At 47.7% G+C, this 23545-nt stretch overlaps 16 non-coding genes across 16 annotated transcripts; all 16 read right to left on the minus strand.

The window, feature by feature from the left end:
• Positions 1–968: 968 nt before the first annotated feature.
• On the minus strand, positions 969–1159 carry LOC142694821 (U2 spliceosomal RNA). Its single transcript, XR_012862996.1, has one exon. It is a non-coding gene; the product is annotated as a U2 spliceosomal RNA (small nuclear RNA).
• Positions 1160–2448: 1289 nt separating this feature from the next.
• On the minus strand, positions 2449–2639 carry LOC142694833 (U2 spliceosomal RNA). The gene has a single exon (XR_012863007.1). It is a non-coding gene; the product is annotated as a U2 spliceosomal RNA (small nuclear RNA).
• Positions 2640–3935: 1296 nt separating this feature from the next.
• LOC142694846 (U2 spliceosomal RNA) lies at positions 3936–4126 on the minus strand. The gene has a single exon (XR_012863019.1). It is a non-coding gene; the product is annotated as a U2 spliceosomal RNA (small nuclear RNA).
• Positions 4127–5435: 1309 nt separating this feature from the next.
• On the minus strand, positions 5436–5626 carry LOC142694858 (U2 spliceosomal RNA). Its single transcript, XR_012863030.1, has one exon. It is a non-coding gene; the product is annotated as a U2 spliceosomal RNA (small nuclear RNA).
• Positions 5627–6918: 1292 nt separating this feature from the next.
• Positions 6919–7109, minus strand: LOC142694870 (U2 spliceosomal RNA). Its single transcript, XR_012863041.1, has one exon. It is a non-coding gene; the product is annotated as a U2 spliceosomal RNA (small nuclear RNA).
• A 1292-nt stretch (positions 7110–8401) lies between these two features.
• Positions 8402–8592, minus strand: LOC142694414 (U2 spliceosomal RNA). The gene has a single exon (XR_012862656.1). It is a non-coding gene; the product is annotated as a U2 spliceosomal RNA (small nuclear RNA).
• A 1276-nt stretch (positions 8593–9868) lies between these two features.
• On the minus strand, positions 9869–10059 carry LOC142694884 (U2 spliceosomal RNA). Its single transcript, XR_012863052.1, has one exon. It is a non-coding gene; the product is annotated as a U2 spliceosomal RNA (small nuclear RNA).
• Positions 10060–11355: 1296 nt separating this feature from the next.
• LOC142694896 (U2 spliceosomal RNA) lies at positions 11356–11546 on the minus strand. Its single transcript, XR_012863063.1, has one exon. It is a non-coding gene; the product is annotated as a U2 spliceosomal RNA (small nuclear RNA).
• A 1280-nt stretch (positions 11547–12826) lies between these two features.
• LOC142694908 (U2 spliceosomal RNA) lies at positions 12827–13017 on the minus strand. Its single transcript, XR_012863074.1, has one exon. It is a non-coding gene; the product is annotated as a U2 spliceosomal RNA (small nuclear RNA).
• A 1300-nt stretch (positions 13018–14317) lies between these two features.
• On the minus strand, positions 14318–14508 carry LOC142694394 (U2 spliceosomal RNA). Its single transcript, XR_012862638.1, has one exon. It is a non-coding gene; the product is annotated as a U2 spliceosomal RNA (small nuclear RNA).
• Positions 14509–15804: 1296 nt separating this feature from the next.
• On the minus strand, positions 15805–15995 carry LOC142694920 (U2 spliceosomal RNA). Its single transcript, XR_012863085.1, has one exon. It is a non-coding gene; the product is annotated as a U2 spliceosomal RNA (small nuclear RNA).
• A 1284-nt stretch (positions 15996–17279) lies between these two features.
• Positions 17280–17470, minus strand: LOC142694932 (U2 spliceosomal RNA). Its single transcript, XR_012863096.1, has one exon. It is a non-coding gene; the product is annotated as a U2 spliceosomal RNA (small nuclear RNA).
• Positions 17471–18751: 1281 nt separating this feature from the next.
• Positions 18752–18942, minus strand: LOC142694944 (U2 spliceosomal RNA). The gene has a single exon (XR_012863107.1). It is a non-coding gene; the product is annotated as a U2 spliceosomal RNA (small nuclear RNA).
• A 1284-nt stretch (positions 18943–20226) lies between these two features.
• Positions 20227–20415, minus strand: LOC142694438 (U2 spliceosomal RNA). The gene has a single exon (XR_012862678.1). It is a non-coding gene; the product is annotated as a U2 spliceosomal RNA (small nuclear RNA).
• Positions 20416–21708: 1293 nt separating this feature from the next.
• LOC142694956 (U2 spliceosomal RNA) lies at positions 21709–21899 on the minus strand. Its single transcript, XR_012863118.1, has one exon. It is a non-coding gene; the product is annotated as a U2 spliceosomal RNA (small nuclear RNA).
• Positions 21900–23199: 1300 nt separating this feature from the next.
• Positions 23200–23390, minus strand: LOC142694969 (U2 spliceosomal RNA). The gene has a single exon (XR_012863130.1). It is a non-coding gene; the product is annotated as a U2 spliceosomal RNA (small nuclear RNA).
• Positions 23391–23545: the final 155 nt, after the last annotated feature.

Consider the following 23545-nt stretch of genomic DNA (forward strand, 5'->3'; position numbering starts at 1 on the left):
GTAATCCAGTCCAGTCCAGTGCTGCCTGCTGAGCAGCACTGACCAACACTGCCTGGGCCCAGGCTTTTATCTCTGAGGCCCCATTATGATGTCAGAAAGCTGGCTCTGGAATCCTGAGGGCTCCACTATGACACGTGCAAAGTTCCGTCTGAACTTTATATAAGACGGTGAGGCTCAGTCAGTCACTCAGTGTTGCCTGAGAGGGCAACACTGCAACAGCCGGCCGCCAGGCTGTCTTTTTTTTGCACAGCTAGTTGCCTCCAGGAGGCCACAAGAGGGAGACAAGGGACTGCAAAATGGAAAATAGGCATCCACCAACTTTACAGACAACTTCTCCTTGCTCCTACAACCTCCATCCTTGCACAGTTTGTTATTCTTCTAGGTAACATAGTAACAAATCCAAATTGCTGCTCTCTTTGTAGGCAAGCAAGGCTTTGTTGCAACTGCAATTCTTACTTCTTCTTGAAATGTAGGGACGACAGTACATTCCATCACATCCATCTAGTGTACACAGGTAGGTCCATTGTGGCGGGCAGGCGAGCGGGCGGGCTGCTTTATTGGCTGTTTGCTGTTCCCCTACTCCACTCCACTATTTGACTGTTGTGCTGCAATCAATCAATCAATCAATCAATCAATCAATCAATCAATCAATCAATCAATCAATCAATCAGTGGCTGGCTCAGGTGCAGCTCTTTAACTTACCTAAAAGGGAGGGCGGAGAGAAGACAAGGAAGGTGAATGAGGTGTTCCAATGTGAAATGCCGGAAACACAGAAACACAGACGACACACAACAAGAGGTGGCAATCTATTCATTAATTGCATTTAATCAATGAGCTCATTATCACTCATGCATTGTCCAACAGGTGTTGAAATAATGGGATTAAAAGGGGAGATCCCTTCAGAAAGACAGAAACAATAGCAAAGACAAAAAACACTTTTGGAATCTGCTTTTAGTCAACACATAAGGAAAGGGTGCACCGGTCCTGGAAATACTGCAATACCAGGTCAATGCGTGGAGTGGACAGAGCAAGCTCTATTTCCATCTCCCTGTTCTAAAAATCCATTTAATATATGGTCCCCAGATAGGGGACGTATCAGATATTAAACTGATAAGAACAGATACTACACTTGATCTTAGCCAAAAGGCCGAGAAGCGATAACCCGAACGGGCCGCGCGTTGCCCGAGCCTGCCCGATACTGCTGTTCAGCCCTTGCAGCGATTCAGCCTACTTCTAGGCAATTCCATGGGGCCCTGCAGGCTCACACACTCACAGCTACACGGGAGGTGAATAAAGGCCGGAGAGGAAGCCAGACAGGATTTGCTTCTTTTGCTTGCACCACAATGCAGTGCTGAAAGAGGAGGAATCTACATAAAAACGCCTTCCTGGCAACGCCCAAATGCCCTGCTGCCATGCAGATAAACACTGGCAGCGGCAGCAAGTGCATGCCCACAGCCACCCCTTGTTCCTTCACACCTTGTATCAGCTGTAATCCAGTCCAGTCCAGTGCTGCCTGCTGAGCAGCACTGACCAACACTGCCTGGGCCCAGGCTTTTATCTCTGAGGCCCCATTATGATGTCAGAAAGCTGGCTCTGGAATCCTGAGGGCTCCACTATGACACGTGCAAAGTTCCGTCTGAACTTTATATAAGACGGTGAGGCTCAGTCAGTCACTCAGTGTTGCCTGAGAGGGCAACACTGCAACAGCCGGCCGCCAGGCTGTCTTTTTTTTGCACAGCTAGTTGCCTCCAGGAGGCCACAAGAGGGAGACAAGGGACTGCAAAATGGAAAATAGGCATCCACCAACTTTACAGACAACTTCTCCTTGCTCCTACAACCTCCATCCTTGCACAGTTTGTTATTCTTCTAGGTAACATAGTAACAAATCCAAATTGCTGCTCTCTTTGTAGGCAAGCAAGGCTTTGTTGCAACTGCAATTCTTACTTCTTCTTGAAATGTAGGGACGACAGTACATTCCATCACATCCATCTAGTGTACACAGGTAGGTCCATTGTGGCGGGCAGGCGAGCGGGCGGGCTGCTTTATTGGCTGTTTGCTGTTCCCCTACTCCACTCCACTATTTGACTGTTGTGCTGCAATCAATCAATCAATCAATCAATCAATCAATCAATCAATCAATCAATCAATCAGTGGCTGGCTCAGGTGCAGCTCTTTAACTTACCTAAAAGGGAGGGCGGAGAGAAGACAAGGAAGGTGAATGAGGTGTTCCAATGTGAAATGCCGGAAACACAGAAACACAGACGACACACAACAAGAGGTGGCAATCTATTCATTAATTGCATTTAATCAATGAGCTCATTATCACTCATGCATTGTCCAACAGGTGTTGAAATAATGGGATTAAAAGGGGAGATCCCTTCAGAAAGACAGAAACAATAGCAAAGACAAAAAACACTTTTGGAATCTGCTTTTAGTCAACACATAAGGAAAGGGTGCACCGGTCCTGGAAATACTGCAATACCAGGTCAATGCGTGGAGTGGACAGAGCAAGCTCTATTTCCATCTCCCTGTTCTAAAAATCCATTTAATATATGGTCCCCAGATAGGGGACGTATCAGATATTAAACTGATAAGAACAGATACTACACTTGATCTTAGCCAAAAGGCCGAGAAGCGATAACCCGAACGGGCCGCGCGTTGCCCGAGCCTGCCCGATACTGCTGTTCAGCCCTTGCAGCGATTCAGCCTACTTCTAGGCAATTCCATGGGGCCCTGCAGGCTCACACACTCACAGCTACACGGGAGGTGAATAAAGGCCGGAGAGGAAGCCAGACAGGATTTGCTTCTTTTGCTTGCACCACAATGCAGTGCTGAAAGAGGAGGAATCTACATAAAAACGCCTTCCTGGCAACGCCCAAATGCCCTGCTGCCATGCAGATAAACACTGGCAGCGGCAGCAAGTGCATGCCCACAGCCACCCCTTGTTCCTTCACACCTTGTATCAGCTGTAATCCAGTCCAGTCCAGTGCTGCCTGCTGAGCAGCACTGACCAACACTGCCTGGGCCCAGGCTTTTATCTCTGAGGCCCCATTATGATGTCAGAAAGCTGGCTCTGGAATCCTGAGGGCTCCACTATGACACGTGCAAAGTTCCGTCTGAACTTTATATAAGACGGTGAGGCTCAGTCAGTCACTCAGTGTTGCCTGAGAGGGCAACACTGCAACAGCCGGCCGCCAGGCTGTCTTTTTTTTGCACAGCTAGTTGCCTCCAGGAGGCCACAAGAGGGAGACAAGGGACTGCAAAATGGAAAATAGGCATCCACCAACTTTACAGACAACTTCTCCTTGCTCCTACAACCTCCATCCTTGCACAGTTTGTTATTCTTCTAGGTAACATAGTAACAAATCCAAATTGCTGCTCTCTTTGTAGGCAAGCAAGGCTTTGTTGCAACTGCAATTCTTACTTCTTCTTGAAATGTAGGGACGACAGTACATTCCATCACATCCATCTAGTGTACACAGGTAGGTCCATTGTGGCGGGCAGGCGAGCGGGCGGGCTGCTTTATTGGCTGTTTGCTGTTCCCCTACTCCACTCCACTATTTGACTGTTGTGCTGCATCAATCAATCAATCAATCAATCAATCAATCAATCAATCAATCAATCAATCAATCAATCAGTGGCTGGCTCAGGTGCAGCTCTTTAACTTACCTAAAAGGGAGGGCGGAGAGAAGACAAGGAAGGTGAATGAGGTGTTCCAATGTGAAATGCCGGAAACACAGAAACACAGACGACACACAACAAGAGGTGGCAATCTATTCATTAATTGCATTTAATCAATGAGCTCATTATCACTCATGCATTGTCCAACAGGTGTTGAAATAATGGGATTAAAAGGGGAGATCCCTTCAGAAAGACAGAAACAATAGCAAAGACAAAAAACACTTTTGGAATCTGCTTTTAGTCAACACATAAGGAAAGGGTGCACCGGTCCTGGAAATACTGCAATACCAGGTCAATGCGTGGAGTGGACAGAGCAAGCTCTATTTCCATCTCCCTGTTCTAAAAATCCATTTAATATATGGTCCCCAGATAGGGGACGTATCAGATATTAAACTGATAAGAACAGATACTACACTTGATCTTAGCCAAAAGGCCGAGAAGCGATAACCCGAACGGGCCGCGCGTTGCCCGAGCCTGCCCGATACTGCTGTTCAGCCCTTGCAGCGATTCAGCCTACTTCTAGGCAATTCCATGGGGCCCTGCAGGCTCACACACTCACAGCTACACGGGAGGTGAATAAAGGCCGGAGAGGAAGCCAGACAGGATTTGCTTCTTTTGCTTGCACCACAATGCAGTGCTGAAAGAGGAGGAATCTACATAAAAACGCCTTCCTGGCAACGCCCAAATGCCCTGCTGCCATGCAGATAAACACTGGCAGCGGCAGCAAGTGCATGCCCACAGCCACCCCTTGTTCCTTCACACCTTGTATCAGCTGTAATCCAGTCCAGTCCAGTGCTGCCTGCTGAGCAGCACTGACCAACACTGCCTGGGCCCAGGCTTTTATCTCTGAGGCCCCATTATGATGTCAGAAAGCTGGCTCTGGAATCCTGAGGGCTCCACTATGACACGTGCAAAGTTCCGTCTGAACTTTATATAAGACGGTGAGGCTCAGTCAGTCACTCAGTGTTGCCTGAGAGGGCAACACTGCAACAGCCGGCCGCCAGGCTGTCTTTTTTTTGCACAGCTAGTTGCCTCCAGGAGGCCACAAGAGGGAGACAAGGGACTGCAAAATGGAAAATAGGCATCCACCAACTTTACAGACAACTTCTCCTTGCTCCTACAACCTCCATCCTTGCACAGTTTGTTATTCTTCTAGGTAACATAGTAACAAATCCAAATTGCTGCTCTCTTTGTAGGCAAGCAAGGCTTTGTTGCAACTGCAATTCTTACTTCTTCTTGAAATGTAGGGACGACAGTACATTCCATCACATCCATCTAGTGTACACAGGTAGGTCCATTGTGGCGGGCAGGCGAGCGGGCGGGCTGCTTTATTGGCTGTTTGCTGTTCCCCTACTCCACTCCACTATTTGACTGTTGTGCTGCAATCAATCAATCAATCAATCAATCAATCAATCAATCAATCAATCAATCAATCAATCAATCAATCAATCAATCAGTGGCTGGCTCAGGTGCAGCTCTTTAACTTACCTAAAAGGGAGGGCGGAGAGAAGACAAGGAAGGTGAATGAGGTGTTCCAATGTGAAATGCCGGAAACACAGAAACACAGACGACACACAACAAGAGGTGGCAATCTATTCATTAATTGCATTTAATCAATGAGCTCATTATCACTCATGCATTGTCCAACAGGTGTTGAAATAATGGGATTAAAAGGGGAGATCCCTTCAGAAAGACAGAAACAATAGCAAAGACAAAAAACACTTTTGGAATCTGCTTTTAGTCAACACATAAGGAAAGGGTGCACCGGTCCTGGAAATACTGCAATACCAGGTCAATGCGTGGAGTGGACAGAGCAAGCTCTATTTCCATCTCCCTGTTCTAAAAATCCATTTAATATATGGTCCCCAGATAGGGGACGTATCAGATATTAAACTGATAAGAACAGATACTACACTTGATCTTAGCCAAAAGGCCGAGAAGCGATAACCCGAACGGGCCGCGCGTTGCCCGAGCCTGCCCGATACTGCTGTTCAGCCCTTGCAGCGATTCAGCCTACTTCTAGGCAATTCCATGGGGCCCTGCAGGCTCACACACTCACAGCTACACGGGAGGTGAATAAAGGCCGGAGAGGAAGCCAGACAGGATTTGCTTCTTTTGCTTGCACCACAATGCAGTGCTGAAAGAGGAGGAATCTACATAAAAACGCCTTCCTGGCAACGCCCAAATGCCCTGCTGCCATGCAGATAAACACTGGCAGCGGCAGCAAGTGCATGCCCACAGCCACCCCTTGTTCCTTCACACCTTGTATCAGCTGTAATCCAGTCCAGTCCAGTGCTGCCTGCTGAGCAGCACTGACCAACACTGCCTGGGCCCAGGCTTTTATCTCTGAGGCCCCATTATGATGTCAGAAAGCTGGCTCTGGAATCCTGAGGGCTCCACTATGACACGTGCAAAGTTCCGTCTGAACTTTATATAAGACGGTGAGGCTCAGTCAGTCACTCAGTGTTGCCTGAGAGGGCAACACTGCAACAGCCGGCCGCCAGGCTGTCTTTTTTTTGCACAGCTAGTTGCCTCCAGGAGGCCACAAGAGGGAGACAAGGGACTGCAAAATGGAAAATAGGCATCCACCAACTTTACAGACAACTTCTCCTTGCTCCTACAACCTCCATCCTTGCACAGTTTGTTATTCTTCTAGGTAACATAGTAACAAATCCAAATTGCTGCTCTCTTTGTAGGCAAGCAAGGCTTTGTTGCAACTGCAATTCTTACTTCTTCTTGAAATGTAGGGACGACAGTACATTCCATCACATCCATCTAGTGTACACAGGTAGGTCCATTGTGGCGGGCAGGCGAGCGGGCGGGCTGCTTTATTGGCTGTTTGCTGTTCCCCTACTCCACTCCACTATTTGACTGTTGTGCTGCATCAATCAATCAATCAATCAATCAATCAATCAATCAATCAATCAATCAATCAATCAGTGGCTGGCTCAGGTGCAGCTCTTTAACTTACCTAAAAGGGAGGGCGGAGAGAAGACAAGGAAGGTGAATGAGGTGTTCCAATGTGAAATGCCGGAAACACAGAAACACAGACGACACACAACAAGAGGTGGCAATCTATTCATTAATTGCATTTAATCAATGAGCTCATTATCACTCATGCATTGTCCAACAGGTGTTGAAATAATGGGATTAAAAGGGGAGATCCCTTCAGAAAGACAGAAACAATAGCAAAGACAAAAAACACTTTTGGAATCTGCTTTTAGTCAACACATAAGGAAAGGGTGCACCGGTCCTGGAAATACTGCAATACCAGGTCAATGCGTGGAGTGGACAGAGCAAGCTCTATTTCCATCTCCCTGTTCTAAAAATCCATTTAATATATGGTCCCCAGATAGGGGACGTATCAGATATTAAACTGATAAGAACAGATACTACACTTGATCTTAGCCAAAAGGCCGAGAAGCGATAACCCGAACGGGCCGCGCGTTGCCCGAGCCTGCCCGATACTGCTGTTCAGCCCTTGCAGCGATTCAGCCTACTTCTAGGCAATTCCATGGGGCCCTGCAGGCTCACACACTCACAGCTACACGGGAGGTGAATAAAGGCCGGAGAGGAAGCCAGACAGGATTTGCTTCTTTTGCTTGCACCACAATGCAGTGCTGAAAGAGGAGGAATCTACATAAAAACGCCTTCCTGGCAACGCCCAAATGCCCTGCTGCCATGCAGATAAACACTGGCAGCGGCAGCAAGTGCATGCCCACAGCCACCCCTTGTTCCTTCACACCTTGTATCAGCTGTAATCCAGTCCAGTCCAGTGCTGCCTGCTGAGCAGCACTGACCAACACTGCCTGGGCCCAGGCTTTTATCTCTGAGGCCCCATTATGATGTCAGAAAGCTGGCTCTGGAATCCTGAGGGCTCCACTATGACACGTGCAAAGTTCCGTCTGAACTTTATATAAGACGGTGAGGCTCAGTCAGTCACTCAGTGTTGCCTGAGAGGGCAACACTGCAACAGCCGGCCGCCAGGCTGTCTTTTTTTTGCACAGCTAGTTGCCTCCAGGAGGCCACAAGAGGGAGACAAGGGACTGCAAAATGGAAAATAGGCATCCACCAACTTTACAGACAACTTCTCCTTGCTCCTACAACCTCCATCCTTGCACAGTTTGTTATTCTTCTAGGTAACATAGTAACAAATCCAAATTGCTGCTCTCTTTGTAGGCAAGCAAGGCTTTGTTGCAACTGCAATTCTTACTTCTTCTTGAAATGTAGGGACGACAGTACATTCCATCACATCCATCTAGTGTACACAGGTAGGTCCATTGTGGCGGGCAGGCGAGCGGGCGGGCTGCTTTATTGGCTGTTTGCTGTTCCCCTACTCCACTCCACTATTTGACTGTTGTGCTGCATCAATCAATCAATCAATCAATCAATCAATCAATCAATCAATCAATCAATCAATCAGTGGCTGGCTCAGGTGCAGCTCTTTAACTTACCTAAAAGGGAGGGCGGAGAGAAGACAAGGAAGGTGAATGAGGTGTTCCAATGTGAAATGCCGGAAACACAGAAACACAGACGACACACAACAAGAGGTGGCAATCTATTCATTAATTGCATTTAATCAATGAGCTCATTATCACTCATGCATTGTCCAACAGGTGTTGAAATAATGGGATTAAAAGGGGAGATCCCTTCAGAAAGACAGAAACAATAGCAAAGACAAAAAACACTTTTGGAATCTGCTTTTAGTCAACACATAAGGAAAGGGTGCACCGGTCCTGGAAATACTGCAATACCAGGTCAATGCGTGGAGTGGACAGAGCAAGCTCTATTTCCATCTCCCTGTTCTAAAAATCCATTTAATATATGGTCCCCAGATAGGGGACGTATCAGATATTAAACTGATAAGAACTGATACTACACTTGATCTTAGCCAAAAGGCCGAGAAGCGATAACCCGAACGGGCCGCGCGTTGCCCGAGCCTGCCCGATACTGCTGTTCAGCCCTTGCAGCGATTCAGCCTACTTCTAGGCAATTCCATGGGGCCCTGCAGGCTCACACACTCACAGCTACACGGGAGGTGAATAAAGGCCGGAGAGGAAGCCAGACAGGATTTGCTTCTTTTGCTTGCACCACAATGCAGTGCTGAAAGAGGAGGAATCTACATAAAAACGCCTTCCTGGCAACGCCCAAATGCCCTGCTGCCATGCAGATAAACACTGGCAGCGGCAGCAAGTGCATGCCCACAGCCACCCCTTGTTCCTTCACACCTTGTATCAGCTGTAATCCAGTCCAGTCCAGTGCTGCCTGTTGAGCAGCACTGACCAACACTGCCTGGGCCCAGGCTTTTATCTCTGAGGCCCCATTATGATGTCAGAAAGCTGGCTCTGGAATCCTGAGGGCTCCACTATGACACGTGCAAAGTTCCGTCTGAACTTTATATAAGACGGTGAGGCTCAGTCAGTCACTCAGTGTTTCAGTGTTGCCTGAGAGGGCAACACTGCAACAGCCGGCCGCCAGGCTGTCTTTTTTTTGCACAGCTAGTTGCCTCCAGGAGGCCACAAGAGGGAGACAAGGGACTGCAAAATGGAAAATAGGCATCCACCAACTTTACAGACAACTTCTCCTTGCTCCTACAACCTCCATCCTTGCACAGTTTGTTATTCTTCTAGGTAACATAGTAACAAATCCAAATTGCTGCTCTCTTTGTAGGCAAGCAAGGCTTTGTTGCAACTGCAATTCTTACTTCTTCTTGAAATGTAGGGACGACAGTACATTCCATCACATCCATCTAGTGTACACAGGTAGGTCCATTGTGGCGGGCAGGCGAGCGGGCGGGCTGCTTTATTGGCTGTTTGCTGTTCCCCTACTCCACTCCACTATTTGACTGTTGTGCTGCATCAATCAATCAATCAATCAATCAATCAATCAGTGGCTGGCTCAGGTGCAGCTCTTTAACTTACCTAAAAGGGAGGGCGGAGAGAAGACAAGGAAGGTGAATGAGGTGTTCCAATGTGAAATGCCGGAAACACAGAAACACAGACGACACACAACAAGAGGTGGCAATCTATTCATTAATTGCATTTAATCAATGAGCTCATTATCACTCATGCATTGTCCAACAGGTGTTGAAATAATGGGATTAAAAGGGGAGATCCCTTCAGAAAGACAGAAACAATAGCAAAGACAAAAAACACTTTTGGAATCTGCTTTTAGTCAACACATAAGGAAAGGGTGCACCGGTCCTGGAAATACTGCAATACCAGGTCAATGCGTGGAGTGGACAGAGCAAGCTCTATTTCCATCTCCCTGTTCTAAAAATCCATTTAATATATGGTCCCCAGATAGGGGACGTATCAGATATTAAACTGATAAGAACAGATACTACACTTGATCTTAGCCAAAAGGCCGAGAAGCGATAACCGGTACGGGCCGCGCGTTGCCCGAGCCTGCCCGATACTGCTGTTCAGCCCTTGCAGCGATTCAGCCTACTTCTAGGCAATTCCATGGGGCCCTGCAGGCTCACACACTCACAGCTACACGGGAGGTGAATAAAGGCCGGAGAGGAAGCCAGACAGGATTTGCTTCTTTTGCTTGCACCACAATGCAGTGCTGAAAGAGGAGGAATCTACATAAAAACGCCTTCCTGGCAACGCCCAAATGCCCTGCTGCCATGCAGATAAACACTGGCAGCGGCAGCAAGTGCATGCCCACAGCCACCCCTTGTTCCTTCACACCTTGTATCAGCTGTAATCCAGTCCAGTCCAGTGCTGCCTGCTGAGCAGCACTGACCAACACTGCCTGGGCCCAGGCTTTTATCTCTGAGGCCCCATTATGATGTCAGAAAGCTGGCTCTGGAATCCTGAGGGCTCCACTATGACACGTGCAAAGTTCCGTCTGAACTTTATATAAGACGGTGAGGCTCAGTCAGTCACTCAGTGTTGCCTGAGAGGGCAACACTGCAACAGCCGGCCGCCAGGCTGTCTTTTTTTTGCACAGCTAGTTGCCTCCAGGAGGCCACAAGAGGGAGACAAGGGACTGCAAAATGGAAAATAGGCATCCACCAACTTTACAGACAACTTCTCCTTGCTCCTACAACCTCCATCCTTGCACAGTTTGTTATTCTTCTAGGTAACATAGTAACAAATCCAAATTGCTGCTCTCTTTGTAGGCAAGCAAGGCTTTGTTTCAACTGCAATTCTTACTTCTTCTTGAAATGTAGGGACGACAGTACATTCCATCACATCCATCTAGTGTACACAGGTAGGTCCATTGTGGCGGGCAGGCGAGCGGGCGGGCTGCTTTATTGGCTGTTTGCTGTTCCCCTACTCCACTCCACTATTTGACTGTTGTGCTGCATCAATCAATCAATCAATCAATCAATCAATCAATCAATCAATCAATCAATCAATCAATCAGTGGCTGGCTCAGGTGAAGCTCTTTAACTTACCTAAAAGGGAGGGCGGAGAGAAGACAAGGAAGGTGAATGAGGTGTTCCAATGTGAAATGCCGGAAACACAGAAACACAGACGACACACAACAAGAGGTGGCAATCTATTCATTAATTGCATTTAATCAATGAGCTCATTATCACTCATGCATTGTCCAACAGGTGTTGAAATAATGGGATTAAAAGGGGAGATCCCTTCAGAAAGACAGAAACAATAGCAAAGACAAAAAACACTTTTGGAATCTGCTTTTAGTCAACACATAAGGAAAGGGTGCACCGGTCCTGGAAATACTGCAATACCAGGTCAATGCGTGGAGTGGACAGAGCAAGCTCTATTTCCATCTCCCTGTTCTAAAAATCCATTTAATATATGGTCCCCAGATAGGGGACGTATCAGATATTAAACTGATAAGAACAGATACTACACTTGATCTTAGCCAAAAGGCCGAGAAGCGATAACCCGAACGGGCCGCGCGTTGCCCGAGCCTGCCCGATACTGCTGTTCAGCCCTTGCAGCGATTCAGCCTACTTCTAGGCAATTCCATGGGGCCCTGCAGGCTCACACACTCACAGCTACACGGGAGGTGAATAAAGGCCGGAGAGGAAGCCAGACAGGATTTGCTTCTTTTGCTTGCACCACAATGCAGTGCTGAAAGAGGAGGAATCTACATAAAAACGCCTTCCTGGCAACGCCCAAATGCCCTGCTGCCATGCAGATAAACACTGGCAGCGGCAGCAAGTGCATGCCCACAGCCACCCCTTGTTCCTTCACACCTTGTATCAGCTGTAATCCAGTCCAGTCCAGTGCTGCCTGCTGAGCAGCACTGACCAACACTGCCTGGGCCCAGGCTTTTATCTCTGAGGCCCCATTATGATGTCAGAAAGCTGGCTCTGGAATCCTGAGGGCTCCACTATGACACGTGCAAAGTTCCGTCTGAACTTTATATAAGACGGTGAGGCTCAGTCAGTCACTCAGTGTTGCCTGAGAGGGCAACACTGCAACAGCCGGCCGCCAGGCTGTCTTTTTTTTGCACAGCTAGTTGCCTCCAGGAGGCCACAAGAGGGAGACAAGGGACTGCAAAATGGAAAATAGGCATCCACCAACTTTACAGACAACTTCTCCTTGCTCCTACAACCTCCATCCTTGCACAGTTTGTTATTCTTCTAGGTAACATAGTAACAAATCCAAATTGCTGCTCTCTTTGTAGGCAAGCAAGGCTTTGTTGCAACTGCAATTCTTACTTCTTCTTGAAATGTAGGGACGACAGTACATTCCATCACATCCATCTAGTGTACACAGGTAGGTCCATTGTGGCGGGCAGGCGAGCGGGCGGGCTGCTTTATTGGCTGTTTGCTGTTCCCCTACTCCACTCCACTATTTGACTGTTGTGCTGCATCAATCAATCAATCAATCAATCAATCAATCAATCAATCAATCAGTGGCTGGCTCAGGTGCAGCTCTTTAACTTACCTAAAAGGGAGGGCGGAGAGAAGACAAGGAAGGTGAATGAGGTGTTCCAATGTGAAATGCCGGAAACACAGAAACACAGACGACACACAACAAGAGGTGGCAATCTATTCATTAATTGCATTTAATCAATGAGCTCATTATCACTCATGCATTGTCCAACAGGTGTTGAAATAATGGGATTAAAAGGGGAGATCCCTTCAGAAAGACAGAAACAATAGCAAAGACAAAAAACACTTTTGGAATCTGCTTTTAGTCAACACATAAGGAAAGGGTGCACCGGTCCTGGAAATACTGCAATACCAGGTCAATGCGTGGAGTGGACAGAGCAAGCTCTATTTCCATCTCCCTGTTCTAAAAATCCATTTAATATATGGTCCCCAGATAGGGGACGTATCAGATATTAAACTGATAAGAACAGATACTACACTTGATCTTAGCCAAAAGGCCGAGAAGCGATAACCCGAACGGGCCGCGCGTTGCCCGAGCCTGCCCGATACTGCTGTTCAGCCCTTGCAGCGATTCAGCCTACTTCTAGGCAATTCCATGGGGCCCTGCAGGCTCACACACTCACAGCTACACGGGAGGTGAATAAAGGCCGGAGAGGAAGCCAGACAGGATTTGCTTCTTTTGCTTGCACCACAATGCAGTGCTGAAAGAGGAGGAATCTACATAAAAACGCCTTCCTGGCAACGCCCAAATGCCCTGCTGCCATGCAGATAAACACTGGCAGCGGCAGCAAGTGCATGCCCACAGCCACCCCTTGTTCCTTCACACCTTGTATCAGCTGTAATCCAGTCCAGTCCAGTGCTGCCTGCTGAGCAGCACTGACCAACACTGCCTGGGCCCAGGCTTTTATCTCTGAGGCCCCATTATGATGTCAGAAAGCTGGCTCTGGAATCCTGAGGGCTCCACTATGACACGTGCAAAGTTCCGTCTGAACTTTATATAAGACGGTGAGGCTCAGTCAGTCACTCAGTGTTGCCTGAGAGGGCAACACTGCAACAGCCGGCCGCCAGGCTGTCTTTTTTTTGCACAGCTAGTTGCCTCCAGGAGGCCACAAGAGGGAGACAAGGGACTGCAAAATGGAAAATAGGCATCCACCAACTTTACAGACAACTTCTCCTTGCTCCTACAACCTCCATCCTTGCACAGTTTGTTATTCTTCTAGGTAACATAGTAACAAATCCAAATTGCTGCTCTCTTTGTAGGCAAGCAAGGCTTTGTTGCAACTGCAATTCTTACTTCTTCTTGAAATGTAGGGACGACAGTACATTCCATCACATCCATCTAGTGTACACAGGTAGGTCCATTGTGGCGGGCAGGCGAGCGGGCGGGCTGCTTTATTGGCTGTTTGCTGTTCCCCTACTCCACTCCACTATTTGACTGTTGTGCTGCATCAATCAATCAATCAATCAATCAATCAATCAATCAATCAATCAATCAATCAATCAATCAGTGGCTGGCTCAGGTGCAGCTCTTTAACTTACCTAAAAGGGAGGGCGGAGAGAAGACAAGGAAGGTGAATGAGGTGTTCCAATGTGAAATGCCGGAAACACAGAAACACAGACGACACACAACAAGAGGTGGCAATCTATTCATTAATTGCATTTAATCAATGAGCTCATTATCACTCATGCATTGTCCAACAGGTGTTGAAATAATGGGATTAAAAGGGGAGATCCCTTCAGAAAGACAGAAACAATAGCAAAGACAAAAAACACTTTTGGAATCTGCTTTTAGTCAACACATAAGGAAAGGGTGGGTGCACCGGTCCTGGAAATACTGCAATACCAGGTCAATGCGTGGAGTGGACAGAGCAAGCTCTATTTCCATCTCCCTGTTCTAAAAATCCATTTAATATATGGTCCCCAGATAGGGGACGTATCAGATATTAAACTGATAAGAACAGATACTACACTTGATCTTAGCCAAAAGGCCGAGAAGCGATAACCCGAACGGGCCGCGCGTTGCCCGAGCCTGCCCGATACTGCTGTTCAGCCCTTGCAGCGATTCAGCCTACTTCTAGGCAATTCCATGGGGCCCTGCAGGCTCACACACTCACAGCTACACGGGAGGTGAATAAAGGCCGGAGAGGAAGCCAGACAGGATTTGCTTCTTTTGCTTGCACCACAATGCAGTGCTGAAAGAGGAGGAATCTACATAAAAACGCCTTCCTGGCAACGCCCAAATGCCCTGCTGCCATGCAGATAAACACTGGCAGCGGCAGCAAGTGCATGCCCACAGCCACCCCTTGTTCCTTCACACCTTGTATCAGCTGTAATCCAGTCCAGTCCAGTGCTGCCTGCTGAGCAGCACTGACCAACACTGCCTGGGCCCAGGCTTTTATCTCTGAGGCCCCATTATGATGTCAGAAAGCTGGCTCTGGAATCCTGAGGGCTCCACTATGACACGTGCAAAGTTCCGTCTGAACTTTATATAAGACGGTGAGGCTCAGTCAGTCACTCAGTGTTGCCTGAGAGGGCAACACTGCAACAGCCGGCCGCCAGGCTGTCTTTTTTTTGCACAGCTAGTTGCCTCCAGGAGGCCACAAGAGGGAGACAAGGGACTGCAAAATGGAAAATAGGCATCCACCAACTTTACAGACAACTTCTCCTTGCTCCTACAACCTCCATCCTTGCACAGTTTGTTATTCTTCTAGGTAACATAGTAACAAATCCAAATTGCTGCTCTCTTTGTAGGCAAGCAAGGCTTTGTTGCAACTGCAATTCTTACTTCTTCTTGAAATGTAGGGACGACAGTACATTCCATCACATCCATCTAGTGTACACAGGTAGGTCCATTGTGGCGGGCAGGCGAGCGGGCGGGCTGCTTTATTGGCTGTTTGCTGTTCCCCTACTCCACTCCACTATTTGACTGTTGTGCTGCATCAATCAATCAATCAATCAATCAATCAATCAATCAATCAATCAATCAATCAATCAATCAGTGGCTGGCTCAGGTGCAGCTCTTTAACTTACCTAAAAGGGAGGGCGGAGAGAAGACAAGGAAGGTGAATGAGGTGTTCCAATGTGAAATGCCGGAAACACAGAAACACAGACGACACACAACAAGAGGTGGCAATCTATTCATTAATTGCATTTAATCAATGAGCTCATTATCACTCATGCATTGTCCAACAGGTGTTGAAATAATGGGATTAAAAGGGGAGATCCCTTCAGAAAGACAGAAACAATAGCAAAGACAAAAAACACTTTTGGAATCTGCTTTTAGTCAACACATAAGGAAAGGGTGCACCGGTCCTGGAAATACTGCAATACCAGGTCAATGCGTGGAGTGGACAGAGCAAGCTCTATTTCCATCTCCCTGTTCTAAAAATCCATTTAATATATGGTCCCCAGATAGGGGACGTATCAGATATTAAACTGATAAGAACAGATACTACACTTGATCTTAGCCAAAAGGCCGAGAAGCGATAACCCGAACGGGCCGCGCGTTGCCCGAGCCTGCCCGATACTGCTGTTCAGCCCTTGCAGCGATTCAGCCTACTTCTAGGCAATTCCATGGGGCCCTGCAGGCTCACACACTCACAGCTACACGGGAGGTGAATAAAGGCCGGAGAGGAAGCCAGACAGGATTTGCTTCTTTTGCTTGCACCACAATGCAGTGCTGAAAGAGGAGGAATCTACATAAAAACGCCTTCCTGGCAACGCCCAAATGCCCTGCTGCCATGCAGATAAACACTGGCAGCGGCAGCAAGTGCATGCCCACAGCCACCCCTTGTTCCTTCACACCTTGTATCAGCTGTAATCCAGTCCAGTCCAGTGCTGCCTGCTGAGCAGCACTGACCAACACTGCCTGGGCCCAGGCTTTTATCTCTGAGGCCCCATTATGATGTCAGAAAGCTGGCTCTGGAATCCTGAGGGCTCCACTATGACACGTGCAAAGTTCCGTCTGAACTTTATATAAGACGGTGAGGCTCAGTCAGTCACTCAGTGTTGCCTGAGAGGGCAACACTGCAACAGCCGGCCGCCAGGCTGTCTTTTTTTTGCACAGCTAGTTGCCTCCAGGAGGCCACAAGAGGGAGACAAGGGACTGCAAAATGGAAAATAGGCATCCACCAACTTTACAGACAACTTCTCCTTGCTCCTACAACCTCCATCCTTGCACAGTTTGTTATTCTTCTAGGTAACATAGTAACAAATCCAAATTGCTGCTCTCTTTGTAGGCAAGCAAGGCTTTGTTGCAACTGCAATTCTTACTTCTTCTTGAAATGTAGGGACGACAGTACATTCCATCACATCCATCTAGTGTACACAGGTAGGTCCATTGTGGCGGGCAGGCGAGCGGGCGGGCTGCTTTATTGGCTGTTTGCTGTTCCCCTACTCCACTCCACTATTTGACTGTTGTGCTGCATCAATCAATCAATCAATCAATCAATCAATCAATCAATCAATCAATCAGTGGCTGGCTCAGGTGCAGCTCTTTAACTTACCTAAAAGGGAGGGCGGAGAGAAGACAAGGAAGGTGAATGAGGTGTTCCAATGTGAAATGCCGGAAACACAGAAACACAGACGACACACAACAAGAGGTGGCAATCTATTCATTAATTGCATTTAATCAATGAGCTCATTATCACTCATGCATTGTCCAACAGGTGTTGAAATAATGGGATTAAAAGGGGAGATCCCTTCAGAAAGACAGAAACAATAGCAAAGACAAAAAACACTTTTGGAATCTGCTTTTAGTCAACACATAAGGAAAGGGTGCACCGGTCCTGGAAATACTGCAATACCAGGTCAATGCGTGGAGTGGACAGAGCAAGCTCTATTTCCATCTCCCTGTTCTAAAAATCCATTTAATATATGGTCCCCAGATAGGGGACGTATCAGATATTAAACTGATAAGAACAGATACTACACTTGATCTTAGCCAAAAGGCCGAGAAGCGATAACCCGAACGGGCCGCGCGTTGCCCGAGCCTACCCGATACTGCTGTTCAGCCCTTGCAGCGATTCAGCCTACTTCTAGGCAATTCCATGGGGCCCTGCAGGCTCACACACTCACAGCTACACGGGAGGTGAATAAAGGCCGGAGAGGAAGCCAGACAGGATTTGCTTCTTTTGCTTGCACCACAATGCAGTGCTGAAAGAGGAGGAATCTACATAAAAACGCCTTCCTGGCAACGCCCAAATGCCCTGCTGCCATGCAGATAAACACTGGCAGCGGCAGCAAGTGCATGCCCACAGCCACCCCTTGTTCCTTCACACCTTGTATCAGCTGTAATCCAGTCCAGTCCAGTGCTGCCTGCTGAGCAGCACTGACCAACACTGCCTGGGCCCAGGCTTTTATCTCTGAGGCCCCATTATGATGTCAGAAAGCTGGCTCTGGAATCCTGAGGGCTCCACTATGACACGTGCAAAGTTCCGTCTGAACTTTATATAAGACGGTGAGGCTCAGTCAGTCACTCAGTGTTGCCTGAGAGGGCAACACTGCAACAGCCGGCCGCCAGGCTGTCTTTTTTTTGCACAGCTAGTTGCCTCCAGGAGGCCACAAGAGGGAGACAAGGGACTGCAAAATGGAAAATAGGCATCCACCAACTTTACAGACAACTTCTCCTTGCTCCTACAACCTCCATCCTTGCACAGTTTGTTATTCTTCTAGGTAACATAGTAACAAATCCAAATTGCTGCTCTCTTTGTAGGCAAGCAAGGCTTTGTTGCAACTGCAATTCTTACTTCTTCTTGAAATGTAGGGACGACAGTACATTCCATCACATCCATCTAGTGTACACAGGTAGGTCCATTGTGGCGGGCAGGCGAGCGGGCGGGCTGCTTTATTGGCTGTTTGCTGTTCCCCTACTCCACTCCACTATTTGACTGTTGTGCTGCATCAATCAATCAATCAATCAATCAATCAATCAATCAATAAATCAATCAGTGGCTGGCTCAGGTGCAGCTCTTTAACTTACCTAAAAGGGAGGGCGGAGAGAAGACAAGGAAGGTGAATGAGGTGTTCCAATGTGAAATGCCGGAAACACAGAAACACAGACGACACACAACAAGAGGTGGCAATCTATTCATTAATTGCATTTATCAATGAGCTCATTATCACTCATGCATTGTCCAACAGGTGTTGAAATAATGGGATTAAAAGGGGAGATCCTTCAGAAAGACAGAAACAATAGCAAAGACAAAAACACTTTTGGAATCTGCTTTTAGTCAACACATAAGGAAAGGGTGCACCGGTCCTGGAAATACTGCAATACCAGGTCAATGCGTGGAGTGGACAGAGCAAGCTCTATTTCCATCTCCCTGTTCTAAAAATCCATTTAATATATGGTCCCCAGATAGGGGACGTATCAGATATTAAACTGATAAGAACAGATACTACACTTGATCTTAGCCAAAAGGCCGAGAAGCGATAACCCGAACGGGCCGCGCGTTGCCCGAGCCTGCCCGATACTGCTGTTCAGCCCTTGCAGCGATTCAGCCTACTTCTAGGCATTCCATGGGGCCCTGCAGGCTCACACACTCACAGCTACACGGGAGGTGAATAAAGGCCGGAGAGGAAGCCAGACAGGATTTGCTTCTTTTGCTTGCACCACAATGCAGTGCTGAAAGAGGAGGAATCTACATAAAACGCCTTCCTGGCAACGCCCAAATGCCCTGCTGCCATGCAGATAAACACTGGCAGCGGCAGCAAGTGCATGCCCACAGCCACCCCTTGTTCCTTCACACCTTGTATCAGCTGTAATCCAGTCCAGTCCAGTGCTGCCTGCTGAGCAGCACTGACCAACACTGCCTGGGCCCAGGCTTTTATCTCTGAGGCCCCATTATGATGTCAGAAAGCTGGCTCTGGAATCCTGAGGGCTCCACTATGACACGTGCAAAGTTCCGTCTGAACTTTATATAAGACGGTGAGGCTCAGTCAGTCACTCAGTGTTGCCTGAGAGGGCAACACTGCAACAGCCGGCCGCCAGGCTGTCTTTTTTTGCACAGCTAGTTGCCTCCAGGAGGCCACAAGAGGGAGACAAGGGACTGCAAAATGGAAAATAGGCATCCACCAACTTTACAGACAACTTCTCCTTGCTCCTACAACCTCCATCCTTGCACAGTTTGTTATTCTTCTAGGTAACATAGTAACAATCCAAATTGCTGCTCTCTTTGTAGGCAAGCAAGGCTTTGTTGCAACTGCAATTCTTACTTCTTCTTGAAATGTAGGGACGACAGTACATTCCATCACATCCATCTAGTGTACACAGGTAGGTCCATTGTGGCGGGCAGGCGAGCGGGCGGGCTGCTTTATTGGCTGTTTGCTGTTCCCCTACTCCACTCCACTATTTGACTGTTGTGCTGCATCAATCAATCAATCAATCAATCAATCAAATCAATCAATCAATCAATCAATCAGTGGCTGGCTCAGGTGCAGCTCTTTAACTTACCTAAAAGGGAGGGCGGAGAGAAGACAAGGAAGGTGAATGAGGTGTTCCAATGTGAAATGCCGGAAACACAGAAACACAGACGACACACAACAAGAGGTGGCAATCTATTCATTAATTGCATTAATCAATGAGCTCATTATCACTCATGCATTGTCCAACAGGTGTTGAAATAATGGGATTAAAAGGGGAGATCCCTTCAGAAAGACAGAAACAATAGCAAAGACAAAAAACACTTTTGGAATCTGCTTTTAGTCAACACATAAGGAAAGGGTGCACCGGTCCTGGAAATACTGCAATACCAGGTCAATGCGTGGAGTGGACAGAGCAAGCTCTATTTCCATCTCCCTGTTCTAAAATCCATTAATATATGGTCCCCAGATAGGGGACGTATCAGATATTAAACTGATAAGAACAGATACTACACTTGATCTTAGCCAAAAGGCCGAGAAGCGATAACCCGAACGGGCCGCGCGTTGCCCGAGCCTGCCCGATACTGCTGTTCAGCCCTTGCAGCGATTCAGCCTACTTCTAGGCAATTCCATGGGGCCCTGCAGGCTCACACACTCACAGCTACACGGGAGGTGAATAAAGGCCGAAGAGGAAGCCAGACAGGATTTGCTTCTTTTGCTTGCACCACAATGCAGTGCTGAAAGAGGAGGAATCTACATAAAAACGCCTTCCTGGCAACGCCCAAATGCCCTGCTGCCATGCAGATAAACACTGGCAGCGGCAGCAAGTGCATGCCCACAGCCACCCCTTGTTCCTTCACACCTTGTATCAGCTGTAATCCAGTCCAGTCCAGTGCTGCCTGCTGAGCAGCTCTGACCAACACTGCCTGGGCCCAGGCTTTTATCTCTGAGGCCCCATTATGATGTCAGAAAGCTGGCTCTGGAATCCTGAGGGCTCCCTATGACACGTGCAAAGTTCCGTCTGAACTTTATATAAGACGGTGAGGGCTCAGTCAGTCACTCAGTGTTGCCTGAGAGGGCAACACTGCAACAGCCCGGCCGCCAGGCTGTCTTTTTTTTGCACAGCTAGTTGCCTCCAGGAGGCCACAAGAGGGAGACAAGGGACTGCAAAATGGAAAATAGGCATCCACCAACTTTACAGACAACTTCTCCTTGCTCCTACAACCTCCATCCTTGCACAGTTTGTTATTCTTCTAGGTAACATAGTAACAAATCCAAATTGCTGCTCTCTTTGTAGGCAAGCAAGGCTTTGTTGCAACTGCAATTCTTACTTCTTCTTGAAATGTAGGGACGACAGTACATTCCATCACATCCATCTAGTGTACACAGGTAGGTCCATTGTGGCGGGCAGGCGAGCGGGCGGGCTGCTTTATTGGCTGTTTGCTGTTCCCCTACTCCACTCCACTATTTGACTGTTGTGCTGCATCAATCAATCAATCAATCAATCAATCAATCAATCAATCAATCAATCAATCAATCAGTGGCTGGCTCAGGTGCAGCTCTTTAACTTACCTAAAAGGGAGGGCGGAGAGAAGACAAGGAAGGTGAATGAGGTGTTCCAATGTGAAATGCCGGAAACACAGAAACACAGACGACACACAACAAGAGGTGGCAATCTATTCATTAATTGCATTTAATCAATGAGCTCATTATCACTCATGCATTGTCCAACAGGTGTTGAAATAATGGGATTAAAAGGGGAGATCCCTTCAGAAAGACAGAAACAATAGCAAAGACAAAAAACACTTTTGGAATCTGCTTTTAGTCAACACATAAGGAAAGGGTGCACCGGTCCTGGAAATACTGCAATACCAGGTCAATGCGTGGAGTGGACAGAGCAAGCTCTATTTCCATCTCCCTGTTCTAAAAATCCATTTAATATATGGTCCCCAGATAGGGGACGTATCAGATATTAAACTGATAAGAACAGATACTACACTTGATCTTAGCCAAAAGGCCGAGAAGCGATAACCCGAACGGGCCGCGCGTTGCCCGAGCCTGCCCGATACTGCTGTTCAGCCCTTGCAGCGATTCAGCCTACTTCTAGGCAATTCCATGGGGCCCTGCAGGCTCACACACTCACAGCTACACGGGAGGTGAATAAAGGCCGGAGAGGAAGCCAGACAGGATTTGCTTCTTTTGCTTGCACCACAATGCAGTGCTGAAAGAGGAGGAATCTACATAAAAACGCCTTCCTGGCAACGCCCAAATGCCCTGCTGCCATGCAGATAAACACTGGCAGCGGCAGCAAGTGCATGCCCACAGCCACCCCTTGTTCCTTCACACCTTGTATCAGCTGTAATCCAGTCCAGTCCAGTGCTGCCTGCTGAGCAGCACTGACCAACACTGCCTGGGCCCAGGCTTTTATCTCTGAGGCCCCATTATGATGTCAGAAAGCTGGCTCTGGAATCCTGAGGGCTCCACTATGACACGTGCAAAGTTCCGTCTGAACTTTATATAAGACGGTGAGGCTCAGTCAGTCACTCAGTGTTGCCTGAGAGGGCAACACTGCAACAGCCGGCCGCCAGGCTGTCTTTTTTTTGCACAGCTAGTTGCCTCCAGGAGGCCACAAGAGGGAGACAAGGGACTGCAAAATGGAAAATAGGCATCCACCAACTTTACAGACAACTTCTCCTTGCTCCTACAACCTCCATCCTTGCACAGTTTGTTATTCTTCTAGGTAACATAGTAACAAATCCAAATTGCTGCTCTCTTTGTAGGCAAGCAAGGCTTTGTTGCAACTGCAATTCTTACTTCTTCTTGAAATGTAGGGACGACAGTACATTCCATCACATCCATCTAGTGTACACAGGTAGGTCCATTGTGGCGGGCAGGCGAGCGGGCGGGCTGCTTTATTGGCTGTTTGCTGTTCCCCTACTCCACTCCACTATTTGACTGTTGTGCTGCATCAATCAATCAATCAATCAATCAATCAATCAATCAATCAATCAATCAATCAATCAATCAATCAGTGGCTGGCTCAGGTGCAGCTCTTTAACTTACCTAAAAGGGAGGGCGGAGAGAAGACAAGGAAGGTGAATGAGGTGTTCCAATGTGAAATGCCGGAAACACAGAAACACAGACGACACACAACAAGAGGTGGCAATCTATTCATTAATTGCATTTAATCAATGAGCTCATTATCACTCATGCATTGTCCAACAGGTGTTGAAATAATGGGATTAAAAGGGGAGATCCCTTCAGAAAGACAGAAACAATAGCAAAGACAAAAAACACTTTTGGAATCTGCTTTTAGTCAACACATAAGGAAAGGGTGCACCGGTCCTGGAAATACTGCAATACCAGGTCAATGCGTGGAGTGGACAGAGCAAGCTCTATTTCCATCTCCCTGTTCTAAAAATCCATTTAATATATGGTCCCCAGATAGGGGACGTATCAGATATTAAACTGATAAGAACAGATACTACACTTGATCTTAGCCAAAAGGCCGAGAAGCGATAACCCGAACGGGCCGCGCGTTGCCCGAGCCTGCCCGATACTGCTGTTCAGCCCTTGCAGCGATTCAGCCTACTTCTAGGCAATTCCATGGGGCCCTGCAGGCTCACACACTCACAGCTACACGGGAGGTGAATAAAGGCCGGAGAGGAAGCCAGA

This window comes from Rhinoderma darwinii (assembly GCF_050947455.1).
Source record: "Rhinoderma darwinii isolate aRhiDar2 chromosome 5 unlocalized genomic scaffold, aRhiDar2.hap1 SUPER_5_unloc_46, whole genome shotgun sequence".
In the NCBI taxonomy this organism is placed as follows: Eukaryota; Metazoa; Chordata; class Amphibia; order Anura; family Rhinodermatidae; genus Rhinoderma; species Rhinoderma darwinii.